Source organism: Lagopus leucura, unplaced genomic scaffold (assembly GCF_019238085.1).
Source record: "Lagopus leucura isolate 7727_CA_CO unplaced genomic scaffold, USGS_WTPT01 Super-Scaffold_100159, whole genome shotgun sequence".
Taxonomy (NCBI): Eukaryota; Metazoa; Chordata; class Aves; order Galliformes; family Phasianidae; genus Lagopus; species Lagopus leucura.
In genome coordinates, this window is record NW_024962335.1 from 24971094 (window position 1) to 24994532 (window position 23439).

At 41.1% G+C, this 23439-nt stretch overlaps 1 protein-coding gene across 3 annotated transcripts in view; it reads right to left on the reverse strand.

Moving 5' to 3' along the window:
* The window catches only part of EPS8 (epidermal growth factor receptor pathway substrate 8), a 132688-nt gene extending 109764 nt beyond the window's left edge, over positions 1-22924 (reverse strand). For 2 of the 3 annotated variants that reach the window (XM_042890137.1, XM_042890135.1), the window contains exon 1: positions 22206-22286. The gene's annotated coding sequence lies outside the window, so the exon portion shown is untranslated. Of the gene's footprint in view, positions 1-22205; positions 22287-22639 lie in introns of those variants that run through there. The other variant, XM_042890136.1, reaches the window with a different exon arrangement.
* Positions 22925-23439: the final 515 nt, after the last annotated feature.

Below are 23439 nucleotides of genomic sequence, written 5' to 3' on the forward strand. Positions count from 1 at the left end.
AACAGAAACTTTCACATGGAGAAGGGTAACCCTGCAGGAAGAAAACGTTACCGATTCTCCTTGGAAGTCTCATATATTTGGAACATCACAAAAAACAAAGAAGAGAGCTCTGTTTAACCCTAATGAGCAAAACAACACCAACCAACCTAACTGGAAGACAACACTTTCCAGCCGTTAGATGTGATGAGGTGAGAACCTCTAGTAGTCTCTGCAGGACATCAGGTAACCCACTGCATTATTTATGTAGCCAAAGTGGTGTTGTTTGTCCCTTCAAAACAATTTGTACACCATTATTAGAACTTTAGATCCTGGCTGTGACCGCAGACTCCCTGCAGGGGGAAATAAAGATGACTAATATAAAAGAAGGACGCTCAAGGGAGATGCACAGGGAAAAGAGGAAACCTTTCAGTGCCTTGTGATCCTACTCAAGCAGGAGACTTCATCACTTCACAGGAGGCTGGAAACCTCCTTGGTACCACACCACAAGAAAGCCAATGGTGAACCTCATACTTCAGGTCACCCACAAGGGACACAGATATGAGAAATACTTACGTTATGTCAGTGGAATATACCAAGCACAAGTTGCAAAAAAGCTTTCTGTAAGCTTATATAAATTATTCTACAACTAGAGGAATGAAAAAATTGACCAAAGAAAGAAATAGATGATGGCCTGTAACTTGGATGCTTAGAATACTGAAGTTAATACTGTCTTCCATAGCTTTAAAGCACAGAAATCTAATTTCAGGCATTGTTGATTTAATTTGCTGCATATCTGTGTATAAATTTCATTATGAGACACAAAGAAATATGCAAAAACACCAAACGTGATATTTAGAACCAGAATTAGAGAGATGCCTTGTTGATGTGAAAGAGGGCAGTACTGGCCTGCCAAAGACAAACACTCATAGAAAGTTTCCATTGCATTTAAATCAAAAGAGCAATTTTCCTCAGAAATAATCAATAGATCTAAATATGTTAAACTGGTGTCTGTTTTACTAAAAGGCAGATACTCTCAGGAGATGAAATAATTCTGCATGGTCCCACACCTGAGTGTTCTTAGCGCAGGGATTTAACAGAATTTTTAAGTCAACTTAAGAATGCATACAAAAAATACTCTTAGATAAAAATGGCCACTACCTTTATCACTTTTAACTTCGGCTGTTTATGGCATATGGAATCATCCACTATTAATTTTGTCTCTGATATTAATGTTACTTTTAACGTTACCAATTTGACTCTAACAATTTATACTAGTATGAGAAGATAGGCTTATTAAATGAGCTTTCAACCTATCAATCTGAAAAACACTCTTCCCATGAAAACAAAAGCACAATAGTCAGTGTATTATTGAAAGTCTAGCATCGGTCTAAAATGATTAAATTAAAATGTATTTTCAGAAAAATAAATACAAAATATATCCACATTTTACCTGGAAAAAATAATGGTCCAGTTGTATAATGATCCTTCAAACCTTAAAACTCTACAGTATTTTCTTTTTTTCTTTTGGTTCCTTCCTCCTTAAATTTAATTAAGATTAATTTATCAGCCTCCCTGGAATTGGACAAATGTAAGTACTACATTAAGCTGAAAATTCAATCTTTGATTAAAGGGCTCAGGTAACTCTGTGGGGATCCTCAAGTCTTCAAGGAAGTTAATCCTCATGTAAGCATTGTGGGTTCAAATTCTGGGCCCTTCAGAAAGAGCATACTAAGCACTTTCCAATCCAAAAGAAAGCAAAGATGTGGCAGTTTCCAAATCTCTGCAAGGAATTAGCAGAATAATAGCTAAATGTGCAGTGAAAAGACTCTTTCTCTTGTAAGTCATAAACGCATCTTTCTACATAAGAGTTGACTGTGTTAACCAGAGCACCACTTATTCTATTACACTAAATATTGCCTCAGGACCTCAACCAACTATGAGATGACAAGGCTACATGCCAATTCATTAAGTTATTTCAGAAAAATGATGCTCAGGCCAGCATTTCTAAGCTCTAAATTGTTCTTTATAGGAAATTAATGCAGATACAGAATGACTTTGAGTATAGCAGCACAATGAAGATAGAGCACTCAGTCTCTACACATACCTTCTTCCATGTGAGACTAACGTAGCTATTCTGCTGAGGAATGACACATTCCACCTACAGATGAAGGCATAAGTACTTGTCTGTGATAGCTTTAAGTTTTACCATGTACATTATTCATAAATTAACCTGTCAATTATTTCTTTAACTGTGTTATCAGGCCAAGGACTTCACTAGATTCACTGATCTATCCTTGTGGAAGTAGTGTCTAATGTACTCCACAAGCTGTAAAGGAAACAATATTAAAACAAATTCTCTCAGGAAAACTAGGCAGGAAGATGCTGCATTTACAGAAATGGAAGTTTAAGTCACTTGGCTCATTTTTTTTAGCACTCATTATTTATATGAATACTGACAATAGTGTGATGGCTGCTGAGACACAGTGATGCCTACATGTGGCTGGGAGTTTAAATACACAGCTCCTCCCTGCTCCTACAGCAAGTAAGAACAGCATGGAGAAGCTTCATCTCCAAAATTCAACTGGTTTACATGAAACTGCCAGAAATGAAGACTGCTTTCAGAACCACATACAGTGAGCATAGATGATTTCAAAAAAGAAGTGCTCATTACTGAGCTGCAAAAGTACTGCAACGACAGGAAAACGAAAACATTACGTTCAATCATCTGTTTTCCTAAAGGAAGTAAAAATGTTTTGCATTCAAGACCTACTCAGAGACATAATAATACAATAATTCCCAGTACTAAAAACGTGGCACATTTTTCAGCCTTATTATTTGCTAGATGCTTATGTTTTGTTTGCACTACAGCTGCACAATGCTGATACAATAAAGGGTCTGTCAACCTCAAAAATCGTATTTGAAAGTTCCAGAGAAACATGACTGTGTGTTACTTGGGTTACATGTGGATTCTTCCTGACAGTGTGAAAGATGACAGTTCTCGAGCCAGGCAAGAAAATAATTGTTTCCTCGTGTATTGATGTTCAGACAGTTCCTATAATCTAACTTTAGCTTGGCACATTGCTTTTTTACAAATCTGCAAATCCTTTGTGATTGTGGACTATTATTTTCACTATGAATCTCCTTGCAAAACCAGGAATGAAAACCCCATTCCTTTGCCACTGTGTGCACAGAACTCCAAGCCCATTCTATGAAACATAGTTGAATGCAAATACTAGGACCTAGTCCTAGTGCAGGAGACACTGGACCCCTCTGCTTAGTTTGTACCCAAAAGAGTGAGAAAAAAATTAAGATGTCTGCACTTCTTATTTTTCCCCTTGGTAAGCTCTTACAGAACCCATGTCTTTCCTCCACGATTCTCCAAGTTAAGCAAGATTGAATAACATGGAGAGGGTTGGGCAAGTGTTTCCAGCTAAATTTGCATGAAGGAAGGGAAATATCTGCAGCTTTACATAGTTACTCTCAATCAGTGTCCTGAGGGTATAAAATATACCTGTTCTACCTTACTGAATGGTTATTTGCATTTGAGTCAGGGCTGAGATTCAAAGCATCAACAGATTTCTAACGATAGCCACGTAAAACATTATCTCACTCTCAAACATCAAAGATCATAAAAGAAAGGAAGAACGCTGGATGTTCACAAGAACTCCCTCCCCTTACCTCCAGGAAAGGCAGACAGCTGAGTACTAGTGCTGTATTCTGAGATACTTATCAATTTTAAGAGAGAATATTTTACCTAGGGCTTCCAAGTTGGTAAGAGAGTTAGTTTGCAAACATGTCTCAGCATAATGCCTCAAGTCACCACCCCAAACTTTTTTTATATCTCTAGCCTTGAGGAACTTGGACTTGTTTACTAAAACCAGCTCAAACAAAAACCCACAACAAAACAAAAATTAACCCCCCACAATGCAGACGAATATTCTCCAAGGACAAAGAAGAACTGTCAGTGTTAGTTGAGAAACACATTTTCCACTGCACTTCGAAAACAAATAGGAAAAAAAAAAAAATGTAGAAAGGGAAAAAAATAAAATAAAATGAAGAATCACCCCAACATAACAGCACACGGAAGATACAGAGTTTTTCTCTTTCTGAATTAGGCAAGGGGCTTTCCTACATATCAGAAAGTTACGGAAAGCCCATCACAAGCAGAACCCAAAGGAAGCTTGTGCCTAAGAAAGGTCCATCTGCATTTTATTTTTACCCAAAAGGCACCACAGCCATCATTCAATGCTGCACATAAACTGATGAAAAGCAGGCAATGGGAAGCTACCAGCTGGAATATTTAATGGGTAAATATTTACAGATGTTGCAATAAGCCTAGAAAAAATAATTACATATCTTAGGAAAGTTAAAAATAGGAAGTTACAGGGATCTGCCTACATTAAGAAAGACAAATAATTTTGGCATTATCAGTTAGGCTGGCAAATTTGCACACAAAGTACACCTATAGCCAACAGCTGAGAGTGCTGTCTCTCACACCCTATTTTCTCACCTAAACATATCCCACAACATGAGAGCCCCTCTACAATCAGCTCACATATGGTGCTAAACCCCTCAGTCAGAATGTTTTAAAAAGAAATAGAGAAAAAAGCACCAGAGTAATTTGATGCAGCTGCAAGCTCAGAGAGGCACCCAGCCCATCATCTGTGATCCGGCCTGTGCTCCGCTGTGCTAAGCACTCAGGGCACTGACATGGTTGGCCCACGGCCCTACCACAGAGTGAATGCAAAAACATCACCCAAAGTAAGAGAGAACTTCTTATGCAGAAAAAGAAAGAGCAGCCCTCACATTCTTGCTTGTGGGAAATGCCTGTAACTTAAGAATGAAGCCTCTTTTCATTAAAGCTCTGCAAAAGAGCACAGACATGAAAGAGGAGGGAACTCATCTCACACAGTATATACACAATGGTTCCTAACAGTTCCACCCCATCAGGGTTTCCTCCTTTCCTTTAAGTGCACAGGCAGTCTCTTTACTTGTTCTCAGCACAGGAACGGGGTGATAATGACCCACCTGAGCTGCCCTGGACAAGATCTAGGCCCAAGGTCTGGCTTCTGAGGTGCTGCAAAGCACAGACACAGCTGGGCACAGGATGGCAGCTGGAATCTCTCCCATGTGCCCAAGAACAACCAGCACAGCATCCCTGGTTCTTCACACAACACAGAGTGAGGATGAAGGCACGTACTAACGAGATACAACACAGTGTGGGGATATTTCTTAATACACCCCAGATGTGTTTTATGGGAGCTCAGAGACTTACAACATTTCATGAGGACTAGAAAATAACATGAAATATGCACACCTAACTCAAGTCCCAAATGGGATGTATAGTGTCCAGTTACCATAGCAACTTTCTGTTCAAGCTCCAGGACAAATTGGGTTTCCGATTCTCTGTACTAATGCTGTTGTGAAAACAAAACAGACAAGGTAGCTACTGCTACAGCACTATTTCAAGTGCCTAAAATAAAATAAAATAATTATATTTAAGATTGCACACTTTTTTTTCCTCTTTATGCTCAAGGTCAAAATAAAGCACTCGTGCAGAACAAATAGTCAAAAGTGTCATAAAGGTCATATAGGAGAAGAAGATGGTCTCCATGAGCTAAAAATTTTACATATAGCACATATTAGGTAAAAAGATATGCTTTTACAATGTTATCTCACAAAATCACAGAATGGTTTAGGTTAGAAGAGCTCAAAAAGATCATTGAGCTCCAACCCCTTGCCATGGGCAGGGTTGCCACACACTGGGTCAGGCTGCCTCTTATTTAGTATAAGAGTTGTAAAAATCTGTAATGTGTGATGCAAAACAACCTCAAAGGCAGATCAGGTGAGTTCCCTCCTTAAGATCAGGTCAATAACTCTTAAAGTAAACAAGACTATTTGGAAGACATCTCTCATTCACTAGCTCGCATTATTGCTCTAGTAATGGAATAATGCAGTTTCTATTTGTGCTCAAGTCTCAGAACTGTGTTACAGAAACAAATTTTGCTATTTGCAGTAGCATTCTTTTCCCAGTCCTGTGCTGTAGTCTACTTGCTACAATGAAAACATTCTTCTTCATAAGCATTTCAGTGAATGACCACCTCAGCTATTTATCCTGAGCTTTTTAGGAATTCCTCATATAATTTTCAACTGATTCACCATCTCCTTTTATTTACTGTTCAGATCTGATTTTGTTACTTGTTCACAACTATCCATTTTACTAATGGACAAAAATTGATACTATTCCTTTAAATATAGTTGCAGTGCTTAATTGTAGCAGCTGTTAAAAAATAGCTGGGAAAATTTACCTTCCTTTGGGATAAATGGGAATAAAATATATCTACTTATCATCATAGAGAAAAAAAATCTGATGTTCCTGTAAGCTGTGAGTCATTGAGTTATTTGGTCATGTTTTTAATTTATTTTAAAAGAATCTTAACAATTTTTTTTTCTTCCCTTCAGGAAATCTTAGGGTTGCAAAACTTCCTTTTCCTCCCAATAGCATTTATTATCTGTCAAGGGAGGAAAGAGTCTCCAAATAAATGCATCAGAGGTTAGGAGAACTGAAAGCTTACCCAAAGAAGGCTGATGGTTAAACAGCTAGCCACAAGATATCTGTTATAGAAAGATAACTGGGTTATTGAGACATAGTATCAAAGGTAAGTCTAAAATCTGTTAGTAGCACCTAGTTTGTCCCAATTGTCACCATCACCTTAACATCACCTCTGCATCGTTTGTCAGCCAACAGTTTCAGACAAATTCACTGTATTTCTGCTGCAGTTGGAACTCTACTTAGGGAAAAAGAAAAATGTTAAACCAAGATTTGGCTGTAACTATTACTTAAGTTCTGTTTACTGATTAAGTAAACATTTCAGAGTGTGTATTCCCTCCAAGTCACAGAGATGTTAACCAGTGGTGTAACTGCATGGCAGCATCGGAATTAAGACTCGACTACAACTTGGTGAGAGGAGAGAAAAAGAAAGAAAAAAATATACAAAAATCCCACTTTGTCAGGTCAACTATTTCAGGAACACCAGTTGATCATTTTAGCACACCATGGTCCCAAATGGTGGAGGTGCTGTGAGTCAAAATGCTTCAACTACAAACATGTGCCAGGCTTGTATTTAGGCACCGAAGTGCCTCAATAGGCGAAAACGATCTCTGCTCAGGGAATGTAGACATATCAGAGTGGAAGAAAAATGAATAAATTAAAACATGGTTTTGCCTCATGAGAAGAGCAGTGGCAGTGCTGTGCAAGGGGCTGGTTATAGCCCCAGTTGGCCAGGGACTCCTCTGCTCTTTTGGCTCATGGCCTGCTTAGATGAAAAAAAAACCATGGTGTGCCAGCAGTGCTTGTGTGTCCTGAGCACTTCAGATCCTTTAAAGATAGATAGGGAGTCAGGGCCATCATTCTACAGGTATGTATTTTTAAAAATCACTTTGCATGCCTTCAGTTTGTGCATGGACTCACAAAAGTTATTACAGAAGCACAATATTCAGCCAGAGTTTTGCATCTACCCTCTTAAAGGTTTCATTTCTCAAATGCTCTTCCCTCCCCCCCCCCCCCCCCCCCAAGATGAGTATCTCCAACTGAAGTCTCCTTTTTTAGAATAAGACTTAGTGTCTTCCATGGTGTAATCTATAGCTGATGGACTGAATTATTGTATTAAACTCTTACATTCAAAAACAGCATCTTCTTCAACTGGTCAAAATACCACAAGCTTCTTTTAGTAATCTGCAAGCAAACCACTCAACATCTCCTTGAGCTGTAGTGCAGCCTCCAACCCCAAGTGTCCATCTCTCACGACTACAGTCACCCCTTCCTTTACTCTTGGGAACAAAATCTGAATTCTAATGCTAATGCCTAGAGTTTCCTCCTTGTTAGATGAACCAGCATATCCATCCACAACACTAATAAGTTGAAATGAGTAGTGACAGTTTCCAGTCATGCAGAAACATAGTCAGACTCAGATGTCATTCTCAAAATGGTGGCTGACTTCTGAGACAGCATCACAGTCCAATCGCCAACAAAGATATCTATTTTTAAAAGACTCATTAAAATCCAGGGCAGATCGAAGAGCCTGATAGCAATAGGATTAGTAGGGAGTTTAAAAAAAAAAAAAAAAAAAAAAAAAAAAAAATATATTTTTCACACATTAGCAAACCCATTAGAATCCCAAAAAAAGAGAAAGCACTCTTAGTTTGGAACAAAAGTAATCGCCTTCACGAGGAAAAGCAACTTACTGTTAATTCAAGATAAAAATCACACTACTGGAGGTGAGCCAGTTCATTGTTTCCACAAGACTGAACTCAAGATGACAGAAGAACCCCAGGGCTTTGCAGAGAAGGGACAAAAGCCATCAGCTCTGGTTTCCTGAGTGGCAGCACTGACATTCCCCACTCCACACCTCTGCTTGCCACCACTGATATCATGGCTGCAGGAATTAATGTGCTAGGACAATCATTACATTTTTCACTATTTGGTAGCTAACCACATCCATTTTCACTCAGTGCAACATCTGGATAAAATACATAGAAGCAAAAATACATGAAAGCAAAAATACGTACAGACAAAAACCATTTCTTCACCTCCATCCATACAGTAGATGTTATGAAAAACAAGAAAATGCCCTGGTTACAAACAGTTATGTACTTCCAGTTTAACTGTTAGCCTTTACAGGGATAAGTCTAGACACAGAAAGAGCGGAAGCAAATTCAAGGGCTTCTTGGTAAGAGAAATTGAGGACTCTCTTAACTCTCAACAGTCATGTACTGCTTATTCCCCAATCAACAGCTGCAGTTTGTTAATCTTCACACCACTCACCACATCTAGTTCACCTACAGCGCCAATACGCAATCACGACAGCCGATCCTATGGCCTAGCAAGCAGCCGGAAACTGTGATGGAAATGGAAAAGAGATTACAGTTTGCAAAAAATGGATAGCATAGCACAGCATACCACAGCAAAGCATAGCATAGCTTGTGGCAGTACTGAATAGCAACACTGAGCATGACATGCCACATTTCATTAATTAGCTTTTCAGAAATTCGAAGTAGCCAGCCTTACATACAAATGATCTCAGCTCTTTTTAATAAAATAAACAGTCCCAAAACAGAGAGGTTAATCCTCGTGTTTACTTCATCAGGACATGAGAAGTGCCCAAAATATGTTATCTGTCAATTAACACTCACATCAATCTTTGAATTTCCACCTCTCCACCAAAATCTGCAGCTGAACAGAGTAAAATCAGCATCAGCCTATGTGAACCAGTGTATTATAGCAATTTCAGCCTCTCTTTGCTATACAGTCTGAAGATGGTATACATTTTGAGACTTCTCTATAATCTATACTACAGTGGCACACCAATGAGATGGAGTAATACCTCAGGTCTGCAGAAGAACTTTAAAGAATACTGAAGAGAGATAAGGGAGACCATTAGGTAATTTTAGATCCTCTCTCTCAAATTCAGATAAATACAGAGTTTCTTGATGTTTATTTGCTTTTGTGTCTGGAGTTAAACGTTGCCCAGCCCAGTTCTCATGAAAACACAATGCACTTCAAAAAAAAGTCACTACCCATAATAAATGACACCCCCCGCCCCTCGAAAAAAGCATGACAAATTCCTTTAAATTATTTCCATATGATCTAAGATTCTATAAATAAAACAAGAGCGAGACTTTTGGGGTTTTATTCTCATTTTTTCCTTTTTTGTTGTTTGTTTTTTAATATTTGAGAAAGCATTTTAAGAGCAAGCAGAAAGATAGGTTGCCCCACTTTAATCAGTGGAACAAATATTTATAGATCGGTATTTTGACTATAAATTAACCCCTCTCCCCTGCAACTGAGGGCAACTCCTTCAACAAAGACCATTATTGAGATTCCCCATGAACATTTCCAATAGGACGGAAGAATACATTCAAACTGGTCAAGGTAGGTTTTAGACAATTCTCAGTCAGCTTTGAAACAAAAAGATTTCTACTTGCTACATCCAACAAATGAGGGGGAGAAGACTTTTCACACAGCTGCAAACATTTGAATTCTACTGCACACCAAGCCCTACAGTTTATCAGATTCACAGTATATGAATTGTATTATTTTCTGGAAATTATTAACAGCTGAAGGCATATACACATAACCAGATGTTTTCTTTTTCCTAAGAAAGACACTATAGATGAGAACAATATATATGTATGTTTTGTAATACTGGACAGAAACTGGCAAACTGCACAGAATGTGTACACAAATGGTCCTAAAGACATAAATGATAAAAAGCAAGAGAGGGCAAAGGCCCTGCCATGTATATATATTTTTTGGCCAAAATACTTCTCTAGAGGTGTAATGCGTCCAGAGTGAAGAGTGCAATTTAGACCAAGAATGTTAGTCACACATGGTTTATCATCAGTGAGTGCAACACCACCAGCCCAACGCCTAAGAAAAAATCATTTTTCTTCAACAAAATAACCCCAAGCTCCAGATCTGCATCAGTTTAAGGTCATTTGATTCCTGAAGGCATGTGCCTATCACAGGGGAATATCTGGAAGACTCCTCTGTTTCTGTAAGTCATCATGGCAATGGCACTGTCTCAGAACATTTCCTCATTACTGGCAAGAGAGTCCCATGCTGGGCAGGCGGGCAGTGAGCACATAAAGAGCAAGGTCATATCTAAAATTCCAGTGCACTTTTCTACATCCTAAAGAAGTACATCCTAAAGAAGTCATTGCACTAAAAATCCATGAGGGAGACTTTAAGACTAAGTGGGACTTGCATCAGTTGTGACTTTCCAACAGTCGTTGTGGATTCAATTTGCTAACCTGTCTGAAGTAATATCTGTGAATCATATAAAATAGCAGCCATAAAGAACAAATGACTATGGAGAAAAAACTTTATTGCTGGCATTACTGGGAGTACTAGGGCAGCATGCATCTGGACATCCTAGTCACTGTACAACACCATCTCCAAAGTTCAGGAGGTAGAAAGGCCCAGACTTGATCAAATCTGCCATCATGCAGATAAATAGGAACCCCACCAATACTTCCACGGTGTTTCCCAAAGCGCAATATAGACCTTAACTCTTCAAAAATGTTTTCCAACTGAATGTCACAATCAGCCACATAAGCCAAAAATGGTTATGCAAAGTTTATATAATGGTTCAGAAAGAGATTCAAGCTTATACAATTTATACAGTGAAGCATGAAAAGAAAGGACAGGCTCCAGCATCATCTGCTTTTAGCCTGGGAGGTTTTGGGAAAAGGCCTATATGCAGAGGAGTAAACCTGTATTGCATTTGCCATGTGCCAAAAATATATATAAATACAAACACCAGAACCACGGGGGTAGCACCACATTCTGGCAATCACATAATTCCAGCACAGAACCACTAGAAATTCACTAATGTACTTAGTGAGAAAAGCCAAGACGTACCAGAGGCAACCAGTTTAAACTTATGTGTCTATTCTGGACAAAGAGGAAGGACAAGAAATCTTGGTTTATATTTTCCTACCAGAAATAGAAGTTCAGAAGATCTCCTCCCTCATACACTCTGAAGGTCAAACCAAATGACGTAATGATCTGCTATGGCCTTAAACAGGTTTTATAGATTATATGTAGAGATTTAAAAATAGATATTATTTTTAAATAATAAAATTCTCTTGAAATGGAGTGTCTGGTACAATAAGCCTTCATTCACCGGCTAAGATCTAGACAAGCTATCACAATACAAATAGGTAGATGCTCTGAAACTGTAATTTCATCCCGCTGACTCCCTCTGCCTGAAATGCAAACAACACGTATTATCTCCCACACAGTCTGCATCAGCCAGGAGCAGAACTGCAGGAGAGCATGCAGATGGATGGCATGCATACACTGCAGACACCATACCAGGTTCAGGCACGAGATATGGTTTAGCTATGGCTGTGAGGACCTCTGTCCTCAGCCATAAGCACAGAGACAACAGCGTCCCACACAGCTTAGCCTGCTTCTTCCGCTGGAGGAAAACAGTTAAAATCAGCTTGGGCATACCTGGTCTGTCTTGACATCTCTGCTGTAGGGCCTCCACTGAGTGACTTCATTCAAAGCCTGTTCCCATGCAGTAATGGCCAGAGATCACTGCCCAGGTTCAGGATGAATGATCTGAATTCATTAAGTGTACCAAATTATACACTACGTTTTTGTGCAATTTCCAAGTGGAAGGCCAAACAAGAAGTATGGGAGGAAGGTGCTATCGTCACCAGCTACACGGCTGTTCAACTGGTCACAAGTACAACATAATGCAGCATGGCTCACCAATTTGCATGGATGGCCTGTAAGTCTACTGGAAATCACTTAATTTCATGCGTAAATGCAAGAATCAGATTTCTTTGCCTTTGCATACGTTTTGACAATGGTGATTTCATTTCATGTATTAAGATAATTCATTAAGCACCATCAAAATCAGCACAAAATCTCTCATAATTGCAGTCTAGTAATGCAAGATCTTACACTGAAGCACATCATTAATTCCTTGACAGTTAGGGAACGAGCCAAACACTTTGTGCAAATGAAGGATTAGCAAGGTTTTAACACATACATCTCCTCGCACTTCAATAGTGAAGGAATGAACCTTATTAAAAAAGAATTTCATATTAGACTTTAAAATGATGGCCCCTTAGGCAGGTTTTCTGTACTTCAAAAGACCGCTATTATTCTACTACATGTTATGGTCCAAGATAACAGAAGAAATTCCCATAAAATTGCCATACTACAGTATGCAAGGCACATGAAATAGTTATTCTTTCCTACAGCCCTCAGAAAAAGAAAAAAAAAAAGAAAAAAAAGGAAAAAAAAATAGCATCTTGTTCAAAATGGGAAGTCACCACCCTCTCGCAATGAAGAGAGAACAACCTCAATATACAAGGACTTTGCAGCTGTAAAGGTTAGTGCCTTTTCTTCTTGCTCTTTAAAGGTGTTCAAAGTTGTCTAAAAATGTGTTTACAAGGAATCAGAAAAAGTCCAAGTAAGTTCCCTTCTCTGTTTCATTTCTGGTTTAGGAGCTCTTGTAGCACAGTCACTACGAAGTGATGCTGCCCATCATCCAGAGTGATATGATCTCTTTAATGTGTTCACTCATTCAGGTCTTCATAACTGGAGCAGTTACAGAAGCTACTGGGAAACATCTCTAGCAATTTAAATAAGCACTGTGTTATATGCTAAGATACAACTCTTATATCAGATTTTGATGGCCCTACCAGGTGAAGTAGAACTCATTAGAAATACCCAAAATATGTAGGAACAATATTAAATTAAGATCTCATAATCAGCAATTACGAATGCTGAAAAAGCTCACAGAATGTGTGGTGTTTTTCCAAACTTTCCCATCTTATCTTAAATGTTTATAGTAAGAAGAACAGAGATGTTTTCTTCAAAGCACAGAGCAGAACCAATCCTACCAACATTCCAGCAGCATGAGATTATTCCTATAATGTGACCAAGTAACTCACTCAGATCTTCAGGATTATTTAAAAAAAAAAAAAAAAGAATTGTTCCCCCTCAGTGTTTTTTTGCTATTATTCTTTTTTTTCTTATCCTTACTCCTTTAGACAGAAGTGATTGGGAGATTTTATCATCAGCTCAGCAAAACAGAACTCCCCTGCATTTGCTTTTTTTTAGATTCAAGCTTTACAATTAAACTCTGCATTAGAGCAATACCTAATGATTTTCCACCCAACTAAAACTGATTGGACTTCTAAGGTTTCAGTTTAATTTTTCCCCTCTCTCATTTTACTAACTAGAAGAAAAATGCATCTACCTTCAAGCCTGTTGGAATCAATCTTCTTTTCTCTTTCTCACAATTTATAAGTCAGAGGCTTAAAAAGTGCTCATATCCTCTTTTACCAAGCTGGTTATGTGAGATAAGCACAAGTACATTAATAAAAATAGCTCAGCATTAAGTCATGGATGTTTTACAAAAGTAAACCTAAAAAAAAAACCCTAAAGGGTAATTGTGATTTATACCATTTCTCTTCCCCTGTACTACCAGATATCAATCATCTATAAAAGATCCCTTCTTTTACATACAAACGTCAAGAATTGCCACTGCTGCTGGCTCATTTCTAATCAGCTCAGCACCACAGAGCACAGACCCCCCAGTCAGCCCTAGGACTGGCAAACACTGTCACACTGCACAACAGGCATCGATCTTTCTCAATTACAGACTTGAACATTTCTCCTCCCTTTTCAAAGAAGCCCTTTACCGATACCCCACAGCTGGAAGCTCAACTTCTCCCATTTCAGCTCTCCTATCAGCTGTACCTCAGCAGCATCTGCACCGTTGCTTTTACAACGTCAGTGTCCATTCTTCAGCTTGTTTCCCTATGAGAGGAACATCATACACAGCGTGAAGAGATGATGTCAGAGAGCGGGGAAAACTTGCAAGATTTCATGAAAAATGTGTTCTGCAATGCAAACTTGATTGAAAGAGGAAACATGTGAAGTGGTGCCCTACACACTAACTTTGGGGTGGGCTACTTTGTCAAGTGTTTTAAATTGCTCATTTCCTGCACAGTACAATGGAAATGGAATAACTCTCAGGATCCCAATAATGATACAAAACTACCACTAAGGCACAGTTAATACAACCACTAGCATTGACACTTTTATTACTGCAATTACTATGAAGCAGCTGGTGCTAATAATAATAATACTTAGCATTTATATGGTGCTTTACATCTTCAAAGGCTGTATAAACATTCACTAATTAAGTCTCCCAGAACCCCGGAGAGACAGATACGTTTTCAGTTTTATAAATAAGAAAATTGAGGCAGAGAGACAAAATTACTGTCTTCAACACCGAGATCTTGAGACGAATTTTAGAAATGGGAGTGGACATTTCTATGAACAAAAAGAACTTTCTGACTTTAGGAGTACTGCTTAGAATTCACAAAGAATATGATGGGACATAATCCTTCACGCTCTTCACATCCAAAAAGTAAGAAAACATTTTCACAGGGAAGGTGTACTTCACTGCTGCCAGCTGCTCAAAGCTACTTGCCACCACAGAGCAAAAAGCATTGAACTAAACAGGCCAGTAGCATCATCAGATTTACCCAATCCTCAGCTGGAAGACAAAATCTCTCTGAAGATTCAAACTGTTGATAAACTGCACAGAAGTGCAACTTCTGTCACCATCAACATTGGTCCCCAAAAGCAACTCACTTCAAAAGCAACTCCCCAAAAGCGTCTATATCCTGCACTGCCACAATTTAAGAAACAGATGAACATATCTTTTTTCTTGCATGTCAACATAAAATAAAGAATGAATGACTTTTCTAAACTCTTAGTAGAAATGAACAAATGCCACAGCTTACAAAGGCACTTCTAAGTACATCTTACATTCATATTCAATGAGACATTGATTGAACAGATTCTTGGTGTATGCACTAGACACCTCAATCACACACAGAAAACAAATGCCTACACACACTTCAACACCTCCTATTCAGGTCTTGAGCTCTAGAGCAGCTTGAAGTGAACTTAAAATTATTGTCTAGATAAAATGCAGTAATGTATTAAAGAACACATTACTTTTAAAGCCATATCCTAGGAAGACTTAATTATACATGTAATTCTGAATATAAACTACCCCTCTGAGATCAGTGCATCTGAAATGCATTTCAGAAGACACTGGTATAAAAACTAATGACACGAATATATGTGAGGAAAAAAAGATGGTTTGTGTGAAAGGAATGGCTTTGAAGCAAGGAGTGGTAGGAAGTGACTGTGTGAAGCCAAACATGACATACAATGAACAACTGAAAAGTAAAATAAAAAGGGTAGGGACAGCTTATGGAATAAATAAGCAAGAAAAAATAACTTAAAGTTATAGCAAGGTGCAAAAACAAGATGGACCACAGTGGAGAAACACAGCTTGAGCAACCAGAAAGGAAAGGAAAACACTAAGAGCTAAACCAAGCGTCAGGCTGAGCTGGTGAAAGAATATGGACCAAAGCAGAAGGCAAGGTACAAGATGCATCATTGCTTTAACACAGGAACAGTAACAGAAGGAAAACAGTAACCACAACAGAGACGCTGTTTGTTTCTCAGCAGTAGGACACTCATCACGCAGGTGATTTAACCACTGGACACTTAGGTGCAAAGTCCAGATACCTCACTCTGTCATGCCCTCTGTGGGACAGCAGTTAGCGCAGATTTATTAGCTATAAGGAAATCTGCAGCTGAAGTAGGAACAGACTGCACCACCCTACCTCTGCCTTGCCCTCTGCCTTAACCCCTGGACAATTCTCTGTCCCTAAATACAGGAAGAGGAAGAAATAAAAGAGATGAAACACTACGCTAAGGTTGTGAAAGGATTGCAAAGCAATAAATAACAATAGACATGGGGAAGAGATAAGGAATCCCACAATGGGAAAAGCAAGCCTGAGACAACACTAAAATGAAAATAGAAAAGCATGAATTTAAATACAGTCTGCCTCCAAACTCTGAGAGAAACACACGCATATTTACATACCCAACAGCAGGCAATCAGGCACTCAGAGGCTTCTTAAAGCATGTTGTTCAAGGCTGTAAATTACTTCAGAAGCCTATCTATATGTGGCTGACTTTTCCATTTTAAAAATGGTACAGAACACCATTGGGCTGTACTTTGATGCAATTTGATTACTGCAAGCTCCTTACAACATAACTCACAAAACTCACATTTCATTACATAGCCCTTGTCACGTTGCTGTATGCACTGAGTGACACTTGGCACAAGTCTTGTATCCCTGCGCTAGGTGTAACAGACCTGCACATCCACAGTGTTTTTGTGATGAACACTGAGATCCTCAAAGGCACTGAACTCGTGCTGAATGTCTGATCAACCAGATATCTAGCTCCCTGAAACACTGAGGTAAATCCCTAATCAATTAGAAGAAGAATGATTTCTCAAGACCAGTCACTTCAAATTATATTTTACATGAAACAAACCAAAGGGTGACAATGGAAAAAGAAAGAGTACATCAGAGCTATGAGAAGAGTTGTGCACCTTCGCAAGAAGAGCACTCGGATGTAAAGCTCCCTCAGATACCCCAGAACAAAACAAAATGCTCATGACCCAAGGTTCATGTGGAAGACAAACCACGATGAGCATTAAGTGGACAAATCAGAATACCTTCGAATTCCACTTGCAGTAAAAATATACTGAGATACTCTTGTATCACACTTTGCATCTGCAAGTATTAAAGAGCAGACCTAACCAATCTCGTGTATTTCTCCTGTTTTTTAGATCAAGTGTTAAGCAGCTGATCTGTGAGGTATGTTACGTATCGTTTCCCTTTCCTAATGGCTCTGGACTATATTAATGAAGAGTGAAAAAGCGCTGTTAACATCTGATTTTCAGCTTCTCTTTGCAGGTGAGCCAATTTCTGGAAGGCAAGGGGGAGGAAAGGGAGCACTGATGGGAGAAGCAGCAAGCCTAGTGCCTGCTTTACTACTTGGCCAAATCCTTAAAAGTGCTTTTACATGCAGGAGCAGAAATCAAAGTAATACACAAATCCCCATGAGTCATCCCTTTATTTTCCAGATTACAAAAAAAAATCCTGAGCTACAGACATTAAGGCTTACAGTGATACTCCTGTAGTAAGTGAAGTCTGAAACATTTAGGGGCTCCAGTAAATTTCACCTCCCTGTCCAAGAACCAGCTATGGCAGCTTCACCATTAAGCCAGCTGAACATGGCTGCTCTGTGCCCACGGGATGCTAAAAAGAAGTTGTATGTTTCCCTACCTGCAGTGATAACCTACAAAATCTGCACAGTCTATAAATAGTAACATTTTGGATTATTGAAAGACAAATCCTCCCTCTTACAGAAAACCGGTACCTTCTGGAAAAGAAGAAAAAAAGGACAAATTATGTGCACAAGAATTACTCGAAGTTACTGTACATCTGCAACACCTACGCCGAATAGATATCATTCCTAAAAAGTGTTTTCTAAATATGATGCTGAAATACTCAAAGGTTTAACAGCATTCCAGGAAAACAGGTTCATCATTTCACAATGCCTGGTTTTATTAGAGAATACAGCAATTTCCAAGAGTGGTTGAAATGCCAACCTGAGCAAGGCTTTAAGAACAAGTATAACCAATGCCTGCTGTCATACTGTTAGTAATGAAGATGCCCGTTATGCATCAGAACACTGCACAACTGAAAACCCTTCAGAAATGCATGAATTAAGGCAAAATGTACAAATCCCACTTTAAATGCCCATCGTGAACCTTTGAAGTTAGAGACATCTGCTAACTCTGTCCATCCAAAATGCAAAAGATTGCTAGAGACTATTCAGAAAACGACAGAGGTAATAAATGCAAACAAAGTAATTTGTAATTTGCTATTTCCACATCAGATCTCGTTCCCGTGGAGAGTCACAGCATGAGTAGCTTTAATTGCATAGATAGCAGCACAAGGAGGGAAGGGAAGAAAGGACAGACTGTGTTCAACTAGTAGAATGCAAGGCCTTGGGTTGGCTCATATTGAAAAATTTTACTATAAATGACATTAGTGAATAAAATCAAAGGCATATGTCAGTGAGTGTGGGCTCAGCGATGCAGCTCAAAATGAAACCCAGCCCTCCAAAGATAATGCTAATGATGCTTGCATTTTTAACTGACTCATTTTTTATCCTCTCAAAGTCCACAGTGTGCTATTGGAAAAAGAAAGAGACATAAAACAGATGTGAAGGTTGCTTCTTCCTGCACCCCCACAGTCTTTCCAAGAAACTTCTGAGTAACCTTGCATGGGAACAAGCACAATAACACAGAACCACAAAAGCACTAAACCCTACAACAGACACCTCCTCTTATCTTACTGCTTCAGTGAATCCAGAGGTCTGCTTTGTAAACACTTGTGCTAAGCCTTTGTCACATGCAGACCGAGCAGCCTCACTGAGATGAAACTTAACTGTGTTTGTAAGTTCATACGTATGCAGAACGGTGAGAGATGGAGCAGACCCTCTCTCATAACTGTAGTAATAGCAGAAGTTCCCAGAAAGAAAAAAAAAGAAGAAAAAAAAAGTAAAAACTCAAACAGCAACGGTCATCTAGCTTGACATCCAAGACTGGAAATTGACAATTCCAGGTATCAGGATTAAATCATTACACGTACAAATCCTGTGTTGGATGAATAAATCAATGGATGAATCTAACTCTGGAACTGAGATAAAATGGCATCAGTCATGGACCTCAGCAAAAGCAGGAATTCTAGTTTCTGCTGATGCAAAGCATTTAATGCTGAGAAAAGCTAGAGAACTAATTCTGAAAACAAATTAGCCTCTCCATACTTCTTTCTTTTTTTTTTTTTTGCACCATGAGTATTCTGTATCTATAGCCACACTCTTAGTTTAGCTACCAGGGGTATTTTTAGTGATGTTCAGTTTCACTGCATGTTCAGTAAGTGCTGCCCTAGCTCTGGCAAAGGGGTATTTCAGGCATCAGGCTGCTTCCTGAACCACAAAGCAAATACAGAGGCGTCAAATCATCCCAAAGCCATACAGTTGCGATGTGTTGACAAGCCTCCCTGGGAACCCAGCTCAAGACTAGAATAATGAAACCCCTGACACTCTATGGACACAGAAAACACAGAACCAGATGCCGTGAAATTAAAAAAAAAAAAAACAAACACCAAAAACACCAAAAACACCCAAAACACACCTAGAAAAATCTTGGTTTCAAAGGCAGTATGTGAATCAAATCTATCCATATGTGGAAGACACACAAGCAAAGAATCTTCTGATTCTCTTCCAATAGAGGTATCAGGATTGGGTTGTGTTCTCTGTACCAACAACTGCACAGCAGTGAGGAATTAAATGCCTTTACTTGCTGGCTACCAGCCACAAAGTAGAGAATCATAGAATCGTCACAGAATCATAGAATGGCCTGGGTTCAAAAGGACCACAATGATCACCTAGTTTCAACCCCCCTGCTATGTGCAGGGTCACCAACCACCAGACCAGGCTGCCCAGAGCCACATGCAGCCTGGCTTTGAATGCCTCCAGGGGTGGGACATGCACAGCCTCCTTGGGCAACTTGTTTCAATGCATCACCACCCTCTGAGAGGTTCTGCAGTGCTCCAGTTTGGAGGGGTCACGGACCAACCAAATGCTCCGTTTTACTGCCTGGTGTGGACAAGTGCTGCTTCTTCAGGGAAACATCTCACCTTTGATCAGTCATTCACTAGAAGACAATGCTGATATGGCAATTATAGTCAGCAACGTAAGAGATGCAAGTGTTAAACACTGAAATCAAATTTAATAAGCACTTTACTAGTGCAGCCTTCACTGTGCGGTCTTCAGCTATGGTAGTGAGACAACAGAAGACTCAGAGAGCAAAGTTCTTATATATTTGATCTATTTTGACCCTCAGGGCACCAATTATTCATCTTCATATGTTTAGGTTTTAATAAGTTTTCACCCACAGGGGAAAAAAATATAGCAGTTAATGTGAGTGACTTGCCATTAACAGCTGGAATATAGACAGAAAGAAAATCAATCGTATTTCATGAATTCAGTTGTCACCAAGTGCAAAGTGTTTTTTCAGGTTGTGCGTTTCACAGCAAAAGTGTCTGTAGATCAATCTTGGGCTCTGTATTATCGCTATGTACAGACAGGCACCTATTGGGTGTTCTTCCTTGTGGGGCTGCTGCCTCCCTCCAATCACACCTAATGGGATGTTCTGAGTGCTTTCAAAATTATACACAATCAAAAACATTTATTCTAAGCTATAAGAGCGCAAAACTCAATACTGCAACCATTACGAGTATGTGGCAATACAAGTGTTGTCCAAAGCCAATTGTATATCCACAGCCTCTCCCTGACAAAGCAGCCCCGCTCAGCTCCAGCAAACCTTTGAGCACAGTATCTCATTACCTGGAGGTACCCTTATGCTAACAATAACACTGCACTTGGGAGCTGTGAATCAAGCTGAGAAATGCTGCATCTTCTGCATATCCTGGGAACCTCACAAACTCTTTTGCAGACCTCACCACACACTGAAAGGAGCGAGCAGCCCGCATTAGGGATGGTCTCGGAGGCAACCACTCTGCTTACAGAATTTCCAGTGGTACTCTGTGGAACAGGGACTGCTCACACAATGCTGATTCAGTGTTTCCAGTTGCTAACAACAAAAATGGTCACACTGAGGCTCTTCCATGTAAGCAATTTTTGTAGCTGACATAGCCATCGTACAGTCACAAACGAGAAGAAAGATGGTTAATAGGAAGGGAAGAGGACCCTATTTCTGATGACAAAAGGAAGGAGAGGCCATGCTAAAACACAGACTATGCTGCAACGAAACCTGAGATCCATCATTTGGTTAATATTTCAGCAGACACAACCCAGCGGAGTAATATTTTTATCTTCAGTACTTCACTTGAAGTAAGCAGATTCCACCAAAGGTTGTACTGCTGCATGTCTGTACCTTGGAGGGGTACAGGAGCCACGAGTCAATGCAAAGCACGCTTTTGGGGTATGAGTGTTGGTTCTCAAACAACATCCTTACGAAAAATTTGCTCTGCCCTTCTATTGCCTGCTGCTACTTGGCCCTACAGAGGTTACAGGGGGCCAGTAGCATCTTAAATCATTCAACGAAATGCCAGAAAACCTGTTTTACACCGCGTGCCCAGGTCACCCTCAGTGCACAACGCGACCATACAGGAGAGCGCGTCATGGCGGTGAGAAGGGTAGGAGGAGGAAGAATGCCAGGGAAAGTTCGCAGCTAGCAGGTACAGGGGAAGGAAGGCAGCAGGGCAGCGCACCCGGGAAACACGGGCATACGAACGGATTATCGCACCCGCTAGCTGCTCCTCGCCAGCTCCCAGCAACGCTGACTGGGAAGACAGCTTAAAGGGCGGAAAACAACGACACGGGAGCAGGAGAGACAGCCCGGCCACCTGGGAGCAGGTGGGGAGGGAGGCGACGAGCGCCGGGGACACGGGAGCCCCGCACTGGGCGCTCGGGCAAGGTGCGAGGTGCGGCGGCACACACGTAGACGGAAGGGCTGCAGCCCCAACGCCGTCCCCAGCCGCGGAGCCCCGAACGCACCGGGGGAGTTTTCCAGCGGCTCCTTCCCGAGCAGCCCCATCCTCTCCCAGGTGGCTGAATGCCGCGCAGCTCGCCGCGTTACGAAGCCGGGCGGGATTTCAGGACCGCAGCGTGACCGTGGGGCGAGGAGACCCGAGGGAATCCCGCCTCGGCAAGCCCTTACCTTGCGGGCGTTCTCCTCTCGCGCGGAGGAACGGGGCGCGCCGGTGGCCGAGAGCGCGGCGGGGCGCAGTGCGGGGCTCGGAGCGCGGCTCTCCCCGCGGGGCCGAGCGCGGGGCTCGGCGCTCCCAACAAAGTGCCTGAGCGGCGCGGGCGGGCGCCGGGCAGCGGGAACAGCCGCTGAGCGGAACGGAGCCGAGCTCCCTCTGCCGGCCCGCCCCGCCCCGGCCACAATCCCTGCCCCAGCCCGCGGCCGGGGCGGGCCGTTGCGGAGCTCGGCCGTCGGCCAGCTGCGTTCTCCTGTTGCGGCGTGCAGGTCGCCCGCAGGATGCCGAGGTACTGAAAGCAGCCCCCTGGAGCCGGCCTGCGGTAGGCGGCTTGTTTCCAGTCATCCGAAGCGTTCGTCAAAATCTCCACAAAGCCTCATACAAAACCTACCAAGATTCTGAAGCAAGGAAGTCGATGCATCTACACCGCCTGAGGAGCGAGTCGGCTACGAGAGCAACACTGTCGTCCTCGCTCGGGATCCTGGATGAAATCTCCCGGCTGTCGATGCTGTTTCCATTTGGTTGCTCGTGCCCCTAGCCTGACAGCTCACACGTGGCTGTCGCTGTGTTCGTGGAACAATCCCGCACACACACTCCGGGCGTGCTGAGAGGGGGCTGAAGTGCTGCCCACACCGGTGGCTTCTGTAGAGAGTCACTGGTGCTCCTACAGTCAGGCTGTTCCCCGAGAATCTCTTTTCACTGAGTTCCCATTAAAAGTTTCTGTCTTTTTGTGACGCTGCAGAAAAGCTAGAAAAGAAATCCTGCAGCAGCATCTGACTGACAAAAAGAACCCCCCTTAACAAGGTCTCATGAGACTTCATTTAGAATGCTAAATCCAGATGTGGAGTCCTCAGAAACATGGACCTGTTGGAGCACATCCAGAGGAGGGCCACAAAAACGATCCCAGGAATGGAACACCTCCCTTCCGAGGACAAGCTGACAGAGCATGGAGAAGGGAAGGCTCTGGAGAGACCTGAGAGTGCTCTTTCATTACCTAAAGGAGAGCTACATAAAAGAAGAGGACAGACGCTTAAGCAGAGTCTGTTGTGATAGAACAAGGGTTAAGTGGTTTCAAACTGAAGGAGGAGAGATTTAAATTGGATATGAGGAAGAAGTATTTTACAGTAAGGGTGGTGAGCAGGCTGCCCAGAGAGATGGTGGATGCCCCATACCTGGAGACACCCAAGGTCA